Raw genomic sequence first — 21799 nt, forward strand, 5'->3', positions numbered from 1 at the left:
TCATTCCCCCATCTTTATATAGTTGTCTAAAATTACGTATTTTACATTGAGTTCAAAACCACTGATTTGTCCTTAAGAGTTTGTGTATTTTATATCATGTAGGAAGTAACTAGTGGAATTACTGTTCAAAAATTATTGACTTCTATTTGTATTCCATTGTGGTTGGAGAATGTGCTTTGAGTATATTCAATGTTTTTTTTTAAATTCCTTGAGGCTTGTTTTATGTCCCAGCTTATGGTCCCTTCTCAAGAAAGATCTGTGATCACTAGAGAAAAATGAGTGTCCTGGTGATTTGGGATGTAAGGTACTATATATGTCTGTTAAAATTATCTATATCTCTTTCTCCTTTCCCTGTCTCTTCTCCGGCAGGGCACCCCTCAGAATCTGAAGTAGGGCAGGTCTTTCATTGGCAAAGTCTCTCAGCATTTGTTTGTCTGTGAAAAATTTAAGCTCTCCCTCAAATTTGAAGGAGAGTTTTGCTGGATAAAGTATTCTTGGTTGGAAATTTTTCTCTCTCAGAGTTTTAAATATGTCATGACACTGCCTTCACGCCTCCATGGTTGCTGCTGAGTAGTCACTACTTAATCTTATGCTGTTTCCTTTGTATGTGGTGAATTGCTTTTCTCTTGCTGCTTTCAGAACTTGCTCCTTCTCTTCAGTATTTGACAGTCTGATCAGAATGTGTCTTGGAGTGGGTTTATTTGGATTTATTCTATTTGGAGTTCGCTGGGGATTTATGCTTTGTGTATTTATATTGTGTAGAAGGTTGGGGAAGTTTTCCCCAACAATTTCTTTGAATACTCTTTCTAGACCTTTACCCTTCTCTTCCCCTTCTGGGACACCAATGAATCTTAAGTTTGGACATTTTATTTTATCTATGGTATCCCTGAGATACATTTCAATGTTTCTGATTTTTTTCTCCATTCTTTCTTTTGTTCTTTCATTTTCTGTTCTGTGGCTTCTAGGACACTGAGATGTTGTTCAGCATTCATTTTGCTTGATAGGGCTCTTTCAAGTTGTAAAGAAAAAGGGATATCGATCTAATTTTTCAGGAACACAGTTTGGTGACGTACACTTTCTCTAACCAACCAGCAGATGGCGTCTGTGAGTCACCTATACCCCTCGAGTCAGTTCTCAACCTTTTTTCCGCTTTGTGTGGGGAAATGATTCCTGTGGGTTCAGTTGGAGAACTCAGTTTGGGAGTGTTGCTGGAGCTGTCCGCTCTGAATGTGGGGCATGTGTATGGGTAGCCGGGGAGGAAGGGCAGTTCTAATGTTCAAATCCCCCAGGATCCCAGAGATTTAAGGCCGCCGCAAAAGTCTAAGCCTTCATTTCATTCAGCCCTAGCCTCTCTCTCTCGCTGATCCGTAAACAACTGGACTTGGCGTAGCGTCCCTGGGTTCTCTGAGCAGATCCCCCCTCCCAGCCGCGCTCCTCCAGTAGCTCAGCCAAGGGAAGGCTGTGCTACGTCATCAGTGTGCACCGTCCCACAAGGGAAGCCCCGGGCCGCCGGGCCGTGCGGCAGTGCACTCCCAACCCGAAGCAAAAATGGCCGAGCGGGGTGTCTCAGCCCCCTCCTCCTTGCACCGTTCCTCCTTCCCAGCTCCGGGACAACTGGCGGGGCTTTGGGCTGTGGGCATGGCCCCGGGCAGGAGTTTATCCAGCCCTCTGGGGGCCAGCTGTGACCCGCAGGGTTTCTTTCTGCTTCTGGCTCTCCCCTCCGTTCCCCCGAACCCAAGGGTATGTGCTGCAGGCTATCTTCCTGGCCAGACAGCAAGAGGCCAGCCCAGCCCCCTCTTGCTGTGTTTTACTGTGTGGTTCCCACAATTGCTGCTGGAGCCGCTCCTTTTTTTTTTTAAAAAAACAGCCAGCTGGTCTCCATACACTGAACCCTGGCTTCCCCAGCCTGCCACACGGCTGTGGGTCTTCCAGCCAGCTTACTCACTCGTTTCAGAATGCTGACTCCCGGTTTCACCAAGTATACGGCCCCTCTGGAGCTAGGGGCCCTCATTCAGTTGGTGCATCGCTGTAACCGGTATTCTAGGTCACTTTCTGGTTTTTAGCTAGTGTTTTTCACGGAGGCGTTTTTTTCTCCCTGTCTCAGCTAGCCACCATCTTAGTTCCTCGTAGTGCACAATTTTGATAGATAATAAAGACTGGTTTGCATTTATTCAGTGTTAACTGTGTACGAGAGAGGATGCCAATGCTTTCAAGGGATCTTCAAATTCAATCCATTCAAGAATGCTACGAATAACCTTGTGAGGTAGGTACTATTATTATTGTCACCATTTTACTTAGGAGAAAAATGAGCCTTGGCAGGCTTAAGTAACTAGATAAAGTTCCCACAACTAGTAAGTGGCTGGGCCAGGAATCAAAACTAAACTGAACTCATGTATTTGGCCTTAATATTAAAATGTAGCAGGAAGGAGACAGTGAAGGAGGGAAAAAATATATGTAACATGAGAACAAGGGACAAGTATTGCCTAAGGTGTAATGATGAAGTACCATGCCTCAATTTTACATAAATACACCACATATGATAATAATTTGCCTTTTCTCAGCTAGCCATCTGGGCAGGCTTTGGGCCTATTGAAGTAATAAAGCCATGAAACTTTATAGTCACTTGAATTTCTTCAGTAGATGTAACTGACTCGAAGGCATGCACTCAGGGGGGATGCCCTTTTTGGAAACAATCGAAGGTCACTGGGATCCAAGCCTGAGAGGGATGGTGGGCTATCAGGCAATCGGAAAAACTATTTTATTAGTTAAGGAAAGAAACATGAGGTCATGGGAAGAGAATAGTCTTTGATGCCATAAAGTCCTCAGTTCCTATCTCCAACCTACCTCTTAGAAACTGTGTGATTTTAGGAAAGTCTCTAAACTTCTCTGAGCTTGTATTTCTCACTGTAAAATGGAAATGATAATATCATCGACTTTACAGTGTAATTTCTTGTGCAATTTAAATGAGATAATGTATGTAAAGGAGTTAGCACTGTGCCTGGTGCACAGTGAATATGAGATCTCACTGTGACAGATACAGCTTTAAAATTATGGGCCTGATTTCCGAGTGTGCATATGAATGCATGTTCATAAAGTACAGGCCATTCATAACAGGAGCTCCAGAAAGGCTCTGAGGCAAGATAGTACCATGTAAGATCTGTACTGGGTCTCCTTTTGAAGGGGAGCAACCATTTTAATGCCTTAATCCAGATAGTTTGTGAAATCAGTGACCAACTTACTTTAGGCACACCTCACACACTTCTGTAACCTCTCAGGTGCTTTGTGTGCAACAAAGCCTCAGCAAATAATCAATTAATTGATTCGTAATTTGAGAACTTGGATGAAACCCATGGTTGTAGGGGAGTGAAGGCTCTAGATTGTTCTCTCAGCATCTGCCGGTAGCCTCCTTCAACTATTCTTTCTTTTGTGCTGCAGAGACAGGGAAACTAAAAAGAGATTCCCAGACTCCCTTACAGCTAAAGTTCCAAGTGCGATTTAGGTTCTGCAATCAGATGTCCTCAAGACCTGGGTCCAGAACTGAGGGAAGTGGGGAGGGTTGCAACATGGGAGGTGGCTTGCTGCTGGAATTGCCCTTGCAGACCCACACATGACTGCGCAACCAAGAGTGTCTGCAGAGACTTCCTGGCCCCCAGCATCCTTCTTCTGGGAGAGGCAGTAGATCCTTGTGGCCAATTCTGCAGTGTGGTATTAGAAACCACTCCTAGAGGCCAATGCTGCATCCTGCTCTCCAGTTCTTCCAAAAAATTACCTGTATTAAATCTCTTTAAAAGTTGTTGGATGGGTACTGCTATCTACATGTAAACCCTAATGGATACAACATTTGGTACCAGAAATGGTTGCAGGCATCAGGCTCTCAAGGATGGAAATCTGGGATAGGTTATCTGAACTGGCTTGTTGAAGGCAGCAAAGCCCTGGTTACCACTGGAGGACAGAATACATTAGCCTAAGGTACTGGGTGGTAAAGCAGCACTTAAACGATCATGTGTGGTCATCTGCATGGAGCACCAATGGAGGTGCAGCTTTGGCGAATGGAGGGATAGCTGCTTTGGTTATGCCAACGCCCGCACCTGGCATTTGACAAAGATGTTGAGAATTAAAATAGCGAAGGAACAGTAGGTTCCAGCCCTTTGTCTCACCTTCTCTCAACATATTTGAAGTCCTCTTTTGGCATTTGCCTTAAATTGGCAGAGGATCTGTGACTACACCATATTGTTCTTACAAATCGAGTTGTAATAGCTTTGCATAAATGAGCAGGTTGTGTTTCCACACACAAGTGAGTGAAAATCGTTCCCTGAAATGACCAAAATTCATTTCAGAGATAATAAAGCTGGTTTTATGGTCTTTATGGATGTGCTCTGCTAGCATATTGCAGTTTTTTCCAACAAACTGTCCAGTCCAAACTTTGAGGAATGCCAACTCCATCAGGAGTAAACTACCAGAGTCCTGCTTTTACTTTTAATCATCTTGAAACACTAGAGGACTCCTGCTCTCCCCACTTCATCCCCTCTGAGGCTGTTCAATGAGCCCCTACCGGTTGGGAGATTTGGATTTGTTTGGTGCCCTCCCTGGATGCAGTGCAAAGTAGAATGTTGGCTCCGTCAACGAAGAGCCCCCCAAAGCCCTTCTTCACAATTTGGAATTGTGTCTATTAAAATATGAACTGAGGTTTCCCATCCCTTGTGTCAGATAATATTGTCTACCGAAGAACAAATTGAATCTATGCAGTGCAGTAATTGCTAGGTGCCCCCAAAGTTGATGTGTTTGACTATGCAGTAGAGATAAAGTTTCTCCAAGGACCAACTCTCTGCATATTTGGAAAATTTAATTTCATATTCTTACTTACAAGTTTTTTCCCCCCTGCATTACTTATTAAAAAAAAAAAATTGAAGTACTGTAACCATTTTTCTTCTGATAAGATTCAGGCAGCCACAGCTCTGTCTTCCTCTGGGCTCTGGACAGAGCAGTTTTCTCTCTCCACTTCACAGCCAGTAACACTCAGAGATCAAGGCCTCTGCAGCCCCTTCTGTCTTGAAGGGAGAAGGGGAGCAGAGAAGCCAGGCTGCTGAATATGTATATCTCCCCTGGCAGACAGCATTTGTTGTCTGTTCTTGGTGTAAGGAGGCACAATTAAGGGCTGACCTCTAACCGCGGAGCCCAAAAGGCTTAGAAGGAGGTGCCCAGAGGTGTACATGGAGAGCATAATGAAGGTCAGAGAAGGAAGCTAAAAAGAATCTCAGTGAAAAGGACTTGACTGTGGTGGTTTGTTTGCTTGTTCGTTTGTTTCCATTGCAAAGGATGGACTGTGTTGAGTCCCATGTTGAAACGGAGGGAAGTTTCATCGGCAAAATCTCTAATGGAAACTATAGTCTCTAGAATGTTTCAGGGCTGGGGGTCCGCCTCGACTGGGTCAAGTAAGCTGTCGTACCCTTCAGCACCATTTGACCACAGACCCGGATAACGTCAGCCCCGTGTCCCGCAACGCTGACTTCAGAGCCAGTGGTGCCCAAGCCAGGCAGAAGAGAGCAGTGCTGCATTCCCACGTGGCAGTGAGTGGCATCTGGGGTTCCAGCCTTGCTAACCCGATTGCCACAGCCCTTCTCTGTTTTCCTCATTCTGTCTTAATTTCTGAATGACTGTTCAGTGTCCATGCGGATCCTGGAGACTGATCTTGATCCCTGGGCTGCTTTATGGGCTTCTGAACACCTGCTCGTCCACTTCTGTCTTTTGAACCCTTGCAATTCCCTCCACTTGGCAATGGCTCAGTCATCTTTGCAGAGTGCACCAACTGCCGGCTCTTGGCTCAGGAGCTGTGGCATGTCCCAGCCCGGCCCCAGTCCAAGCCAGGCTGGACTTATATGGCTTCCACCTGAATGTCTCCACGGAGCTCCTCTTCCTGCAACTTCTGCTGAAGGACCCCACTTACCAAATCTGATTCCAGGTAGTGATATTGGCCCAATCAGACTTGCCATGAACTTGGAACATGCTACAGCCTCCCCTGAGACTGACTCACTCTCAGTTCCCTGAATTCATGCCTCTCCCTCTCAGGTCTTTCTGTCCCTCCTGCCTGGTACATTCTTTGCCCCCACCTGCCTGGCCAACTCCTGCTTAGTCTGCCCATTTAGGGCCTCCCCTCAGATGCCATTTAATCAAGGAAGTATTACCTAACTTTTCACCTTCCTCTCACCCTACCTAGGTTTGGATTAGAAGCTCCTGCCTCCATGACCTCTTGCCTTCTCCCGTAACACTTACCAAGCTGTAGGGTAATTGCTCATTCTCTTGCTTTCTCCCCCATTAGACTTTGAGCATCCTGAGAGGTGGGACTAGTTTACCATGTTTACTAGTGTATCCTCAATACACAGAAGATGCTCAAAATGTAGGGGTTGAATAAGTGATTTTGGGTAAAACTTCCACTTATTAAATGAAAAGCATCAGAGTGAACCTCCGCTATTCTGCACCCACTGTTCCTGGGTTTGGGGTAAGGTAGGGTAAGACGAAAGGAAAGAGGAAATGGGAGAGAGAGGAAAGGAAAAGGGTGCTGGAAAGATGGAGGTTCTCCAGAGAGGATTTTGCAGACTCAGAAGCTGGGAAGCAGATTTAAAACCTTGAAATAAGAAATAGAGAGGGCAGCAGGAATCAGTGACAGAACCTCAGGGCATGGGCAGTTCTCAGGGGTGCAAAGCAAATGAGGTATCTTGTCCAGCCGCCTCTACACCACAGGTAAATATTAGAGGTTCTGGATTTTAGTTCATTTGGTGGTGGTGATACCTTCTTCCAATGGGCCGTAACATTTCTGATCCCGTAAAACTTGGGGATCGGGTAGTATTTCCCTTTAGTTTACAGCCCTCCTTTCCCCATTTCTTGGAGTATGTTTCTGTTTCATTCATGTAACATTTCTTAGTGCTAGGAGCTAGGTTCAAGCAGAGAATAAATATAAAGTCCCTGTTTTTGTGGAACCCAGACTCTGCTAGGAAAGATGGACAGGGAAATAACCAATATTTCAAAATAATCAGTTTCAGTTGTTATTTTTTTTTAATAATGTGGTATGGGGGAGGGGACAGTAACTGACTCTCCATTGGAGAGTAAAGGAAAAAATGCACAGATAAGGTGGTGTTTGGACTAGAACTTGAAGAGCAGATGGCAATGCCATTGACAAAGGAGAAGATCCCAAAGGCAATTCAGATAGAATGAACAGCTTGTACGGAGACCTTACACTGCGAAGGGTCATTGTGTTTCCAAGTTACGTGGAAAAGTTCTATGTGGCTGGAGCAGAGGATGCAGTGGGGGGCGGGGCAGGCCTAGAGTGGCCAACTGGGTGCTGGGATTCAGATTATGATAGGTCTGGGGTGTTGTGCTTGTCATGCTAAGGAGCTGGGGTGTTATCCTGAAACTAATAGGAGCCTCTGGATGACTCTAAGTCAGGGATGGACACACGATCCCAGTCTGCCTGTTTTGATAAATGAAATTCTATTGGAACACAATTGTTTGACCATTCATTTACTCATTGTGTCATTAGTGCTCCAAAGGTAGAGTTGAGTGGTTGCAAGGAGGACATCTGGCCCACAAGATGTAAAATATATACTATCTGGCCCTTTAAGCCCAGGAGTGACATGGTCAGATGGACGTTTTAGAAAGATCACTCCAGCAACTTAGTGAGGCTCTGCCTAAGACTTATTTGGAAAGATAAACGATGTGTTTCTAAAAGACTTGAAAACCTCCATCCTACCCCAAACCCCTCTGTCGTGTGCGGCACTATTACTACTTCTTTATTCCCCTGTAACCATGAGATCATGTTTATGTTTTGTTTTGTATTCTAAACGTTCCTTAAGGGCAAGAAATTTTAGTATTCTTAATTTTTTTAATCTTTGTGTCCCTGGTGTCTATCTTACCATTCATTTAAATGAATTTAAATGAATTGTGGAGTGATGCTCAGCTGACATGGAGAACCACAATTTCCCCCTCACCCCCATTAAGTGCTCCCCTGTCTGACTGCCCAACTGCAGGTGGGCAATGCATAGAGAGGGGGTTATCTAGCTCTTTGCCCTGCCTGGGGCCCCAGGAACGACTCTGTCTTGAAGAAGGCTTTTATACTGCCTCCATGTGCCTTGAGAAGATCTACTTAGAAGTCTTTTCCAGGCTGTGACCCCAGGTAGGCATCTCCTTGGCTGAGGCCCTGGAGAGAAGAAAGCAAGGGGAGGGTTGGGTTTGATCCTGGCCACCAGGAGTGCTTTATGAGGCTAATCGGCATTTGCAAATGAAGATTAAGGACCAGGCAAACAACCCAGCAAGTGATAACTGCAAAGCTGGCCTAATCTTAATGAAATCTGCAATGTATATTTATATAAATCATAATAACTCTTGCTCGCCTTCCATGTAATTTGCTCATGTGGGTTTGGAATGACACAGCCAATTGTTTCGCCACTGCCTTTGCCCTATTTCCAAGAGCTCTTCAGCCCACGCCATGCTAACAATGACATCCAGCTGGTCCAGGGGGACCTCAAGGCTGTTGAAAATGCGTTTATGTTTAACTCCTTATCTTCCTAGGAGTTATCTTCTAGCTGGAATCTCAGAAAGAATGTAGCAGAGGGAAACGTGGGTGTGATGACTGTTCTTGGGCTCCCGCATCCTCCCCCCATCCCATAACAATTCTCCATCCTGGTGTCCTGGGGAATTCCAGGGTTCTAGAATGGAGTTCTTTAGCATTCACTGCAGTCATTATGACTCAGCTTGCCAATCTGAGGGCAAAGAAGCGGGCCGTGGCGAGGTATAGAAGTGGAAACTGATGGTGCACCCTCACATCCTCCCCCTGCTACCTGACCACCACCCCAATGCACCCCATCCCACCTGTGCATGAGTGCAATCCTCCCTTCTTGTCTGTTTAACTTCAGTGGTTCTCCAAGTGGTCTAAGGACTATCTGCATTAAAGCCAGCTGAGATGCTTGTTTAAAAGGACCCAAATCTCTTGGGATGAAACCCAAGAATGTGCATTTTTAGCAGACTTCCTGGGTGATACTTAAGCTCGTTCAAATTTGAAATCTATTGAGCTTAACCTAGATATGGAGAAAGCTTCATTCTTTCACCGTAGCTTGGCTCTGTACAGTGTTGACTCTTTCCTCTGACCTTTCCAGTTCTTTTTACTTGTGACTGAGATTACCATGGTCATTTCCTATTCTTTCATCTTCTTCTTCTTATTTTTTCCCTAGAGCCTTATACTTGTTTCATCTGGCTGAACCAGCTTTCTCCCATCCTTCTACATTGCTGACTTATTTTTTTAGGTCTCAGCTCAAATGTTGCCTCCTCAAATTTGCTTTCCCTGACCATAATATTAAGAGCCTCCCCCAATTTGGTTACTAGCCTATTGTCGTCCTTTTCTTCAGCACATGTACCACAGTCTGCAATTATTTATTTGTCTTTGTTGTGTTATATCCCATGGGAATGTAAGCTCCATGAAGTCAGGAGCCTTGTTTGTCTCATTCTCTGCTGGATCCCCAGATCCCAGCACCTCAATAAACATCAGTTAAATGAATGGATGAATGAATATATTGCCCTGTTCAAGGAAGTTGAAATCAATACGCCACTCTGAGCAAATGGCCTGGGGTCACTAGATGACTGGGTGACGAGGTGCCATGCCTTGCTCTGGCATTCAGGGTCTTGGCCTAGCTTTTTGACCTCATCTCGCATTTCTTCCCTGGGCCCCAGCTTGGTACTGTCTTCCTGAAACACATTCTTTATTTTCTTGCCTCTAAGACTTTCCTTAAACTGTTCCCTCTGCTAGGAATTCCCATCTTCCCATAACAGTGTCATCATTCTATTCTTTTGCAAGTGCTACCTCAAAGGTTCAATCGATAAATAGAGAAATATTTAGTGAGCAACTGCTTGGTGCCCAGCACTGGGGATAAAGGGCTGAAAAAGTTGCCAGCACCTCTTTGTATGACCTTATCTAGTCACTTCCCCACATCGGGTCTCAGCTGACTCAGCTGCCACTGTCAAAGGTGACTGGAGGTTCTCCCCAGGCTCCTCTGGCTCCAACGTTACCCTGAGGCTAATAGAGGACCGTAGGCATTGTCCTAGGTCAGGGGAGGAAAGAAATATCTGGAGCAGACTTTCTACAAATCCTCAAATGCTGCCATGTAGAAAAACTCCACCCTGTCTTTGATGAGATCTTGTCTTCTCTTGCCTCAACGCCTCCCAGACTGCTGGGCAACATTTAACATCGAGCAGAAATCGAAGCAGCCAATTTCTGAAAAACAAACAAACAGGCCCAGTGTCATGTTGAGGATGATAATAGATTAGCAGGACCTTTGGATCAGAGGAGTCGTTAAATATTGGGTTCCCCCGAGAGTTTCCAGGAAAAGAGCTTCTAACACCAAGTTCAGTCTACCCTGAGCAGGCAACCTTTGACGGAGGTCCTTTCTCTACTGGAAGAAAGTTGGTTTGAATGTGAAACTGCAAAAAGAACTGTGGCTACAATAGCACTGCCAAGCCACAAGAGCAAAATAAAAAGCAAATAGCAAACAGACAAAATATTTGCAATACCATAACACCTGACATCCCAGGTGAGCTCCCCCACATTGAAACAAAAGATATTAAAATGCACTTTAATTGTCCATATATCCACATCCTTTCAAGATTCTCCTGAACTGACTAAGAAACGGCCTCTAAAGATCTCTCAAAGCCAATGACCTAGTTAGGATTTGGTGACAAACAGATTTGGACTTGAGTCCTGGGCTCTCTTTTATTGGCCATAGGGCATGGATCACACTGCTTAACTTCTTAGTTCCCTTTTCTGTCAAAAGGGTCATGGGAAGGTTACTAGATGACACATGTTTAGTGCCTAGCAGTGGTCCATAAATTATGTTTCTTCCTGCTTGTCTATTTTTTAGGTCCTCACTCTACACCTACATTGTCATCTTTGAATACACAATTCGTTTACCCCTCTAGTCTTCTGACTTTTCCTCCTCACACTGAATCTCCCTTCAGAGCAGAGCTTATTAAACTCAACCAGGATTGTTTGAACCACATCCCAACTTCCCTCCCAATACTGAGAGTTACTTAAGGAGCTGCAGGTTGTGCTACCTATTTCTGTACCCCTATCACCTAGCAAAGTGCCTGACACCTAATAAGTGTCTAAATTTCCTATGGCCAAAAAAGTAGAAACAACAAAGAGCAACAGCAGGAGATACAATAGTTGATGGCTTGGCAGAGAGGTGAAGTGGGACATTCAAATCTATTATTTATATACATCCAATATGTAATAATAGAATTTCATGGAAAAACATGTTTTGTTTTCCTTACACATGTATTCATTCAACAAACATTTATTGATCATTTACTTTGCTTGAGACACAGTAAGGAAGAGGTAGAATGAATTTCTAATCCAGCCTTCTTCAACTCAATGCAATTCAATTTGGAAAGGATGGATGAGGAAGTCACTACAAAACTGAAGATATCACCTTTGCTTTCATGGAGCTCAATGTCTGGATGGAGAGATGATTAAAAAGCAAGGAGTAATTATATATTTAAGATATTAACCTACCCATATTATTCTGTCATGTTACTGCAAATATTTTGTCAGCTTGCTACTCACTTTTTATTTTGTTTATGTGGATTTCAATGCAGAGAAACCTCTAATTTGAATGTAGTCAAACCTATCAATCATTTTCTTTCAGCCTATTATGTGTGTGTTTGTGTTTGTGCGCCTGTGTGTTTGTATGTCTGTAAAGGCTCTGATTATCTCTGTGTTGGTAGATTTTTTATGCTAACAGGCAATTTTTATTCAATGAGACTATATTGAGTTTATAATAAGAAAAAAGTTATTTTTTTTTTCATTTTGTTAAGGAAATCTTTATAAAACCAAACAAAATAGATAGGAATTGAATGAAGAGCAAGTCATTCAGGGAGAGTGAAATTGTGTTCTCAACCTTTTGTTCAAGAAAGCAAGGGAATGCATTTCCTTCCTTTAAGAATCATTTCCATGAAAAATATCAAACTAAAAAAAGTGAATTTTAACCTTGGCTGTATTGAAAATTAACTTCTATAGGCCAGCATCTTTCCTAATGATTTTACTAAATGAGGTATGATTGGAAAAATGGGAACTGTGTGGGGAGTATGGAGAATTCTTGGAATGGCCATGCCACCATAGGAATGGTTAGGAAGGAAAATAATTATGAACAATAACACATGTGTCAGATTCAGGGAACATTTATTAAGATCTTTATAAAATATGTCATTTCACTGGCATAACAATTGTGCAAGGTCTGTGTGTTTATTCCCACTTCATAGATGCGGAAACTGAGATGGAGAGACACCAACCTATTTCCTCTAAAACATGTGGCTTGTGGGTTGTACATGTGAAATTCAAACCTACATCTGTAGATGCATTGTAACTGCAGACCCTCCAGAAAGTTCCCTGTATGGAGCTGGAGACTCTCCAAAGCTGCCAGATAATGTTTTTTTTCCTTCTCAGGGAAGCAGATGAGGCACCCAGACGGTGCCTGGGTTATAGGTTCTTTTTATGCGTGGCACCCCCAGCTCTGGATATCCCTTCCAGAGAAGCACAACCCATTTACCACAAGGGAGGAAAACCTGTAGCGTTTGCAACCTCCTGCTTAATGACCCTTAGTGTGCAAGCATGCACACTTGCTGGTTTTGTTTGTTTATGTCAACATTAGAGAAATGTGTGCCCCTTTGGAAGTTAAATAAGACAAAAGATGATTGTGATTGGATTTTGCCCATAAGGAGTGACTTGACGAAACCGTCGCTTGGAGAGGTGCCCTCTGTCGGCTGTCCTTCCCCTCCTCTGGCTGCTGAGTGAGAAAAGCAGCCCGGGCCACTCACGCAGTGGAAGATTCCCACTTTTGTGAGGCATCTGAAGAAAGGTGGGATGTGGAACACACATGCTTACTTCTGCTCCCTCCCATAGCCCCGCTAAAGTGACAGTAGAGGGAGTTTTAACAAAGCTTGAACATTCAAGGACAAAGAGAATAGGAGAAGACAATAGCTTTTGGGGGCTGGAAATCAGATGGAGCTGAGAAAGCTACACTTAAGCAGCAGTGAAAGCAATTGCAATACCCCGAAAAGACTCAGAAATGGGACCCAGGCGGAGGCAGATGTGAAGGTGAGTACAAGGCTGCCAACAGGAGGAGGGCTTGGAAGCTGACTGAAGGGGTTAATCCCCCATTCCCACCACCTCTGGCAGAAGAGTGGTGCTTCCACTCTGGAGACAGTGAGAGTAAAGTGGGGGAGACTCTGGCCTGTGGAACGTGAGGGTCAGCCAAAATGGGCACCGTATATCATACGGTCCAGCCCTACTTTGACTTTTGAGATCCAGAGCACTGAAAGACTATTCTACACCTCTGTGCAGGAGATGTAATGATGTATCTTCGGGGAATCTGGGCAACCCATAAGAAATATTTCAAGATACTGAACGCAGAGGGTGGTCAAGTGGATTACCTTGTAGTGAAGCTCCCCAGTATATAAATCTTGCCCTACCCGCATGGAACTTCCAATCAGTTCTTTAATGCTTCACTCTTAATACGAACAGAAAGCCAAGTAGCACCAGACATTGTCCTCCAAAGGGGAGGGAAGGGAAGGGAAGGGAAGAAGGAAAGAAAAGAAAAGAAAAAGGAAAAGAAAAAAAATGAAAATGGCATCTTGCAAAAAACAGAAACTGTCTGAAGAAGACAGCTAAAAAAAATGATGTAATGCTCAGGCAAATAAGGAAAGAGATATCCATATACTGAGATCAAGAGCCTATAAAAAGGAATATTCAGAGAACCAAAAAGAACCCTTGAAAATTGAAAATATAATAGAAATGAAATAGCAAGTATGGAGAAGAAATTTGAGTAACTTTCTCAGAAAACAGATCAAAAAATAGAAATGCTAGGAAAAGTGAGTATAGAATAGAGAGGAAAATGTATTAAGGAAATAAAATAGGAAATTTTCCAGAACCGAAGATCTTGAGTTTTCAGAATAAATGGCTCCTAATGGATGCCCAGCCAAATGAGTGAAAAAGACCAACACAAAGGCAAATCATCATGGAATTTTAGAATTGGGAGATAAGAAGACCCTTAAAGTTTCTAGAGAAAACAAACAAGCCATGATTAAAGAATCAGGTATCAGAACAGCCTTAGATTGTACAACAGTGGCCAAAGAAGACAAAAGACAAAGTGATAATCCTTTTGTAACTCTGATGGGAAAATGTTGTCTAACCTACAGTTCTATATTCAGCCAAAGGAATCAATTAAATATGAGAGTAGAACAAATTATCAGATATGCAAATTTCCAAAGATATTTACCTCCTCTGCAGTCTTGCTCAGGAAGCTACCAGAGGAAGAAGTTGCAACCAAAACAAGGGAGTGAGCCAAGAACGGAAGATGTAGAGCTAAGAAACAAATCACTGGAGGAGAGCAGAAAAAAAGGATTCTCAAGATGATGGTGATGTTCTCTGAGAGTTACCAGACTGAAGCAAGAGGACAGCAGATTGAGGAGCGAGGTCACCATGAAGATGAAATTGATAAAAACTCAGGGTCTGAGTGCATTGAGGGGATAGTGATACGCATGGCAGGAGTTGGGGATTTGTGATAGGGACTTCACAAACGTCATGTCACAAATGTGATACATGAAAAATGTGCTTGGGACAAATTATGTAACTAAATTAAAGAAAAGGAAACTCCAAGGCCAGGGCAGCATTGGGAGGGAGGGTATGAAATACGAAAGGAAATGAAATCAGGGAATACTACATAGCTCAGCTATGGATGTGATTATACAGTCAGGGTGATAGAAACAAGGAAAAAATTATCGTATTTTGATAGTGGGAAGTCGATGTGTGATGACCAAAACTGGGAAGTTAAGTTCTTGAAATATAGGTATATTATTTTGATGTATGAAGGTCAATGCTTAAAAACACAACTAATAGAGTTGAAAGTGACTGTCTCTGGGGAGTGGAAAGGTTAAGGGGTGGGGGGAGCAGGGGCCAGGGCAGAGGCATGGAACTGCTGTTTTTCCTAAAAAATAAGTTTGATAGAACTATGTGACTTCTTAAATAATATTCATGTATATCCTTAATGGAAATTAAAATTATATTTTAAAAAAAAACATACCAAGAACAATAACTGTAGGCAGGGTTATGCTGGATAACATTGCATTTGATAGGAAACAAAGATAAATGAGAAGGAATTGTCATGCAATTTGTCTCTGTTGGAAATAAAACAAGAATGAAATTTGGTTTGGATCAGAGGGGAGGTGGCCCGGATTTGATAGATCCCAGAACCCCAAATTCAGAACTGCACAGTAAAAGCAGACACATCATTTAATTTAATCCTCATGCAAATTCATTATCATTATAGGGAGAGAGGGATCATTTATCTCTCTTTTACGAATGAGGAATCTGAAACTCTACAGAGATTAAGTGACTTGGCAAGGGCACCCAACTCGTGAGAAGCAGAACTGGGACGCCTACTGCCAAGTTCAGCACTTTCCAATTTTGCTTTGCCTGTGTTGCTAAAAGATTGAGCCTGAGTCAAGGACAGATTATTGATAAGATAGCAAACCACCCACGAGGTACATTTATTTAAACGGCTATTGACTAATCATCCACATTCATTCAGATGGTTATGCAGCTCTCCATCTGGTGGCTCACTACCCACATGTCCCGGAGCTGAATCCCACAGAAAAACTGGTAAAATAAGACAACTCAGGCATGGCCAGATTTGGTTCAGGGTGGAGGCTTCCTCAGGCGTCTTGCTTTTCCTGCCTGGATCTGCTACTGGTTTTCAGTTTGTCGGTGCTTCCTGCCGCCTCCTGCCTTTGGCAACACTCCAGCCTCACTAAATGGCTTTGGAAATGAAATCCGGCCTTGCTCTTGGCTATGTTGACCAATTTGCCCCACTTGGCCTGGCTCTGTCCTATACCTCGGGAGACCCCTCAGCTCCAGGCAAACCAGGACAGTTGGTCACCGCAAGGGAGGTGGTTCTTGGTCACCTTTACTTTGTGAATATGAGCTAGTTCAACCCCAATACTCTAGGATGATCCAGCAACTGGTGAACAGCTTGCCAGAAACTTTCCACTTGTTTTAGATTTCTGGGCCATAGCTCTGGCTGACTTTAGAAAAAGAGGGTGACTGTGTACACATGGATCCCTTGTTGCTCTTCATCTACCTTGTGTTTCTGCTTGAACAAACATCTGGTTATAGGATCGTGGGCCAGTTATTAAACAGCCTCATTTTCCTCTTTGGGACTAATAATGTCTCATAGGAATGATGTAAAGATTAAATTATACCATTTATAAATTTTGTATTATGTGTCAGAAATTCTAACTTCTTTATATACATTATAAGTGCTTATATATTTATTAATTTTCTGTCTCCCTTTGCTAGAAATAAGGTCCATAAAGGAAGGAATTTTACATGTTTTGTTCACTGCTGTTTCCCAGTGAATATATAGGATTCAAACACACCTACGTATTTGTTGGGTGAAGGAACGAATGATTTTATTCGATTTTCCACAAAACTGTGTGGTAGCCTTTCTCGTCCCACTTGTACAGATTAGGAAATTGATGTCCACAGAGGTTAAGTCACTTGTTCATGGTCACTAATAAGTGGTGAATCCAGAGTTCAAACTCAGGATGCCCAAAGGCCAGACTCTTGGTTGCTGCACTAAACCAAGATAATCTCCTCTACCTGAAGTCAACCGGCTGTAGATGCTAATCCCATGGACCACCCAGTACTGTGCCCGGCCCATTGCAAGACAATAGATCCCCTTCCCCTCACTCTTCCAAATCTACCTTTTTGATATAATTGCTGCAGCCAGCACAGAGAAGCCTGTCTGTAAACTTAAAGCCCTGGAAACTACTTCCTCCCTGCCTGCCTAACGCATTCAGGAGTTTTCCCGTAGGCGGGTGGGACCAGTGGAGTGGTATTAATTGCTGGTGACGAGTGTACACATACGAAACAGGGAAGTGGCACCTTCCATCCATGCTTGTCTCTTCATATCATCCTGGGAGTAATGAGACCTGACACCCATCGCCATTTGACAGGAATGTCACTGCCTGGAGACACAAAAATAATAAACAAGAAAGCTCTGGCAGAGTGACAGCTGGAACGTGTGTGTGTGACAACTGTGGGTGGCCAGCACTAGCCGAGGCCAGACACCTGCTGGTGGTAGTTCACCCCACGCCTCAAGCCCCAGTGCCCTGCATCTGCAGCCACCTGAAGAAAGTGTAGGTGAGGGAGCACGTGCTTTCCTAGGTTTGTGTCTTGGCCATGCTATGCTGTAGTTGTATGCTTGGCCCAGTTACTTGAACTCCTTTTCCTCTCATGTTGCTGACCTGTCAGTTATTCTCTCTAGGGCCTTGGATTTCTTGGATTTTGCAATGTCTTTTTAAATTTAAAAAAAAGTTTTTTTTATTCTCTGTACCACCGTCCTCCACCACCAGCACACATATGCATGTGTAACATAGTTCCTTGTCTTTAAATTGCTCTTCTTTCCCAAGTAAACTAAAGAGAATGCATGTGTGCAAAAGGTGGATTTCACTGGAGACTGGAATAACTGCCCGGTGTCACAGAACCACTGTGATGGCTAATTTTATTTGTCACTGTGGCTAGGTTATGGTGCCCAGTTGTTTGGTCTACTTGTTGGTGCAGAGGCTATTTTGTAGATGGGATTAGCATCTACAGCCGGTTGACTTCAGGTAGAGGAGATTAGCTTCCATAATGTGGGCGGGCCTCATCCAAACAGTTGCAGGTCTTAAGGGTGAGAAATGAGGGCTCCAGGGGATCAGAGGAATTCTGACTCAAGACTACACTCTCCCCTCCTCCCTGAGTTTCCAGCCTACTGGTGTCCCCTACAGATTCAGACTCAAAACTTCAGCATTGGTCTAACAGAATTTTCAGCCTCCATGCTGCTCTGTGGAATTTGGACTTGCCAGCCCCCACAATCACCTGAGCCAATTCCTTGTAATAAATCTTTCAATAGGTGTGTACGTGTGTGTGAACACACTTATACATAATACATGTATATGTACATATACATACACACACACACACACACACACACATATATATATTTTCTGTTGTTTCTGTTTATCTGGAGACTCCTGACCAATGCAGCCATCAACTTGAAATCTCATATTAGATGTTGCCCCCACACCACCAAGGGGTTCCTTCCTGGTTCTTCTTACAGCATTACTCTAAGAACTGGTTCCATCATACATTGCGTAAGCGCCTCCTGTCTTGCTAACTTCTCTCTCCTCCTCCTTCCTTTGTTGCCCTTCAATTCCTCTCTCTACAAACAACCTTGGACCTCCAAATTCTTCTCCTTTTTTGACACAGAGCAGACTAGATTTGCTCAGCTTGAGATACTCAGAAACACAAGGCTTTAGAAGATAGTTTAGATGAAACTAGAGGAAAACAAGGAAAAGGTATCCTGTTGCATTATTGTTAGTATTAATGACTGCATTGCCATTTGAGACCCATCCTCTCTTCCCCTTGGCACCTGTGGCTGGTTGCTTGTGCTTCCATTCAGCTCCCTCTCTGTGCTGCTGTGCAATGGAATTAGTGCTTATGGTGCTGATCGGCTAGTCCAGTTGATCCCTGAAATTTCTCCTTGAGGTCAGGGTTCCTTTCTAGCATAATGTTCATTCCCATACTTAGCACACAGCAGACCTGCCAGGCTTGGAAGCTGGATCTCTTTAGGCTACTCAGCGAGGTGTGAGGCTCTAGTCTTCAAAAGGGACCATGCCATAGCAGAATGGACTGACCCCAACTTTTCCTGAACAAGCCACATGCCCTCCAAAATCATCTTTTGTTGACCTTCTCTGTGCTTTAGCTGTCCCCCATGCAGACTCAGGCTCCCACATTTAGTTCCTATGAAAGTTGGCTGCTCCCCTGTGGATGAACCCCATGGTGGCTTTCCCAGCTGGGCTTCTACTTTCCTCCTGCCTGGGTTTTTGAAACCACCCCCTCTTCCCAGAATAGGCCTCCAGTGAAGATAAGAAATGAATATAGGGCAAAATAGGTATATTGAATCATTAAATGCTGTACCATTTATTGGTGTAATTATTAGTGTAGTATAACAGGGTGTGCTTTTTTAATGTTTGAGCGTTCCCAGTAGTTCCTTCTTCCCTCTCACCCCCGCCCTCACTCGAAGGAATTCTGCCTTTTTTCACTCAACTTTTCACTCCTTCCCCACCCTTTAAGAGAGTTCTGTGTTTGCCTCTGAGGTCCCCATCACATTGTGGTGCAGAATTAGGAATATCTGTAAAGAGAAAAAACTGGGTGGGCAGGGGTAAAGGAGAAGTTTGCTCTCAAGTTCAGGGCTCAGGCTCCCTTCATTGTGAACAATCTGAGAAATGGGTGAGGAGAAAACTCCAGAGGGAATTCAGTCTATGTATTAGGGAGCTTGGTGGTGATGGGGGTGGGGAGATGGCACAGATAGGACAGCTGGATGTGGGAAGCATCTGGGGGATTAAGGGCGAGAGTTTCTACAGCTTCACTGTCAAATACAGGAGCTGCTAGACACATAGAACTATTAAAATTTAAATTAAGTAAAAGTGAATACCATTAAGAACTCTTTCTCAGTCACATGGAGCACATTAACCATATTTTAAGTGCTCAGCAGCAACTTGTGGCTATTGGCACCTGTATTGGACAACATAGATATAAACCATTTCCATCATTACATAAAGTTATTTTGGGCAGCATTGTTCTAGAGCTATTGCAGGATGTGGAAAAAAAAAATAAGAGAGGAGAGGGGATTTTTAAGAAGCGTTTCTGTAAGCTATGATTAGATTTTCTTTACCCTTCAATGAGAGATACAAATAAAAGTTAGACTTTGGTGGGCGAGCAGTTGGGGGAGTTGGTGCTCTTGATAGCTGGCCTCTGTTTTCTTTTGCATGAAACCAAGTGTAGAATCCAGGCTCCATGCGTACACCGCATTTATTCTTCTTACAAAAGTTTGCATATGGGGCTGTAAATTGGGAGCCATTTTTGTGTGGGAGAAAGTCTATGGACTTGGCTTCAGAAAATCTGAGCTTAAAAACTGGCTTCTCCATTTACCACTTTCAGTCAAGCAATGCTTGTTGATAAGAATGGATCGCTTTGCTATGACCCCACAGACCTGGTCTCATCTTGTTACATGGGAAGAGATGTGTCCGTCAACCTTTATTGAGCTCCCACGAAATGCAAAGTCTCCTATAGCTCAGCTCTGACAGCAAATTGAATGTGAAGTGATGGCTCGTCCAAAGGAATTGTGGTCACAGCAGAGATACAAAACAGAAGAAAAAAATCAGTAAATCTTTGCCTGGACATAGAAAAAGGTGCACATTACAATTGCAAGGAGTTTGGAAAGTAAGTGGGTCCTAGCAAAAGCCAAGTGAAAAGGGGATTAACTAGGTAAGGCACATTTTAGTCCTGGTCTGCCTTCTCGTGCCATCTGTCCACCTCTTAATGAGTCTGTTAAGCTTGGAGGTGATTTTAGTTATATCTGTTAAGTCAAAACACTCATTGGTACTCAACTTCCCAGACGTTTTAGGCATTCATTGGCGTAAGCGAGGTGGATTCACTTTCTCAAAGAGCCCATCATCAGATGAGGGTTTGCGAGGTGGATTCACTTTCTCAAAGAGCCCATCATCAGATGAGGGTTTGCACCTGGAAGCTCCTCAGGTATGAAAAGTTATTTAGATTGGCCTTGTGAAATCACGCATTCATTTGGCCTCCCTACAGTTAGTCTTTAAAAAAATTCTGATCATGTAGATGTGAATTCAGGAGAGGAAAACAAGGGTGGTGGTTTGACAGCTTCCTTTTGAATTTGTTCTAAGATCTGGATTCCTGGGGAGAGCTATTCCTGAGTAAAACCACTGTTCAAGACACCCCTGCTGCCTTGTTTTACCAGATTATTGAACCACGTTTCAGAAAGACAGACAAAAGATGGTGGTTTCTCTAAATACTGTGAAGCAGATCAGAAACTCAGGTGCATTTCAACCAGGTATCTCTAACTTCTTCCCCCATTCCTGTGCTTTACCAATTCACGGAGTCATTTTTCTTTCCACTTACTTCATAACTTAGGGAAGTGGTAAAGTGAAACCAAATGCACTAAAGAAATCCTAACAAGTAATGAGGCAGGCCCCAACAGAATAGAACTTAAAAATCTTTTACAGAGCCTTTGAGAGCAGACCTCAGTTATTTCCTTTCAAAAACCCACTGACTTTTTCCTTGTAAACAGAACTCCTACCTGAATAGGGAAGGCAAACAATGTGTTCAGCTGTTAACTCACATTCTTAGCAGCCAGCAGCAGCACGGTTCTCAACAATAACAACGACAACCATCCTCATAGATTTGCCAATTTCCATAATATAAATAAATACTCCCACCATTTCAAGCCACCAGTGGATTGACACCTGGTTCACAAAATCCCTAAAACTTTAACAATCAACTCTCAGAAGCTGGTACAAACCAGCTCTGGCACATCACTGGTTCTAGCCAATAAGACATTGGCTAAATTCTGCTCGAGTTTGTGGGAAATGTTTTGCCTTGTTTTGCGGGTAAATGCTGCAGGTGCCTCGGTTCCTCTATCCTTCCTGTCTTGAACGTGGATGTGATGTCTAAAATGTTAGCAGTAATCTTGCAATCATTCAGGCAACTGAGAAAAATTCTAATATGGTAAAGCAAACAGATGCAGGGGACTGAACGCCTGATGACACTGTGAAGTCATTGTTCCAGTCAGGGACTGCCCACCTGGGTTATGTGATAAAAACAAACCTGTATTTGTTATTTGCAGGTGGAAAT

Source organism: Choloepus didactylus, chromosome 8 (genome assembly GCF_015220235.1).
Source record: "Choloepus didactylus isolate mChoDid1 chromosome 8, mChoDid1.pri, whole genome shotgun sequence".
In the NCBI taxonomy this organism is placed as follows: domain Eukaryota; kingdom Metazoa; phylum Chordata; class Mammalia; order Pilosa; family Megalonychidae; genus Choloepus; species Choloepus didactylus.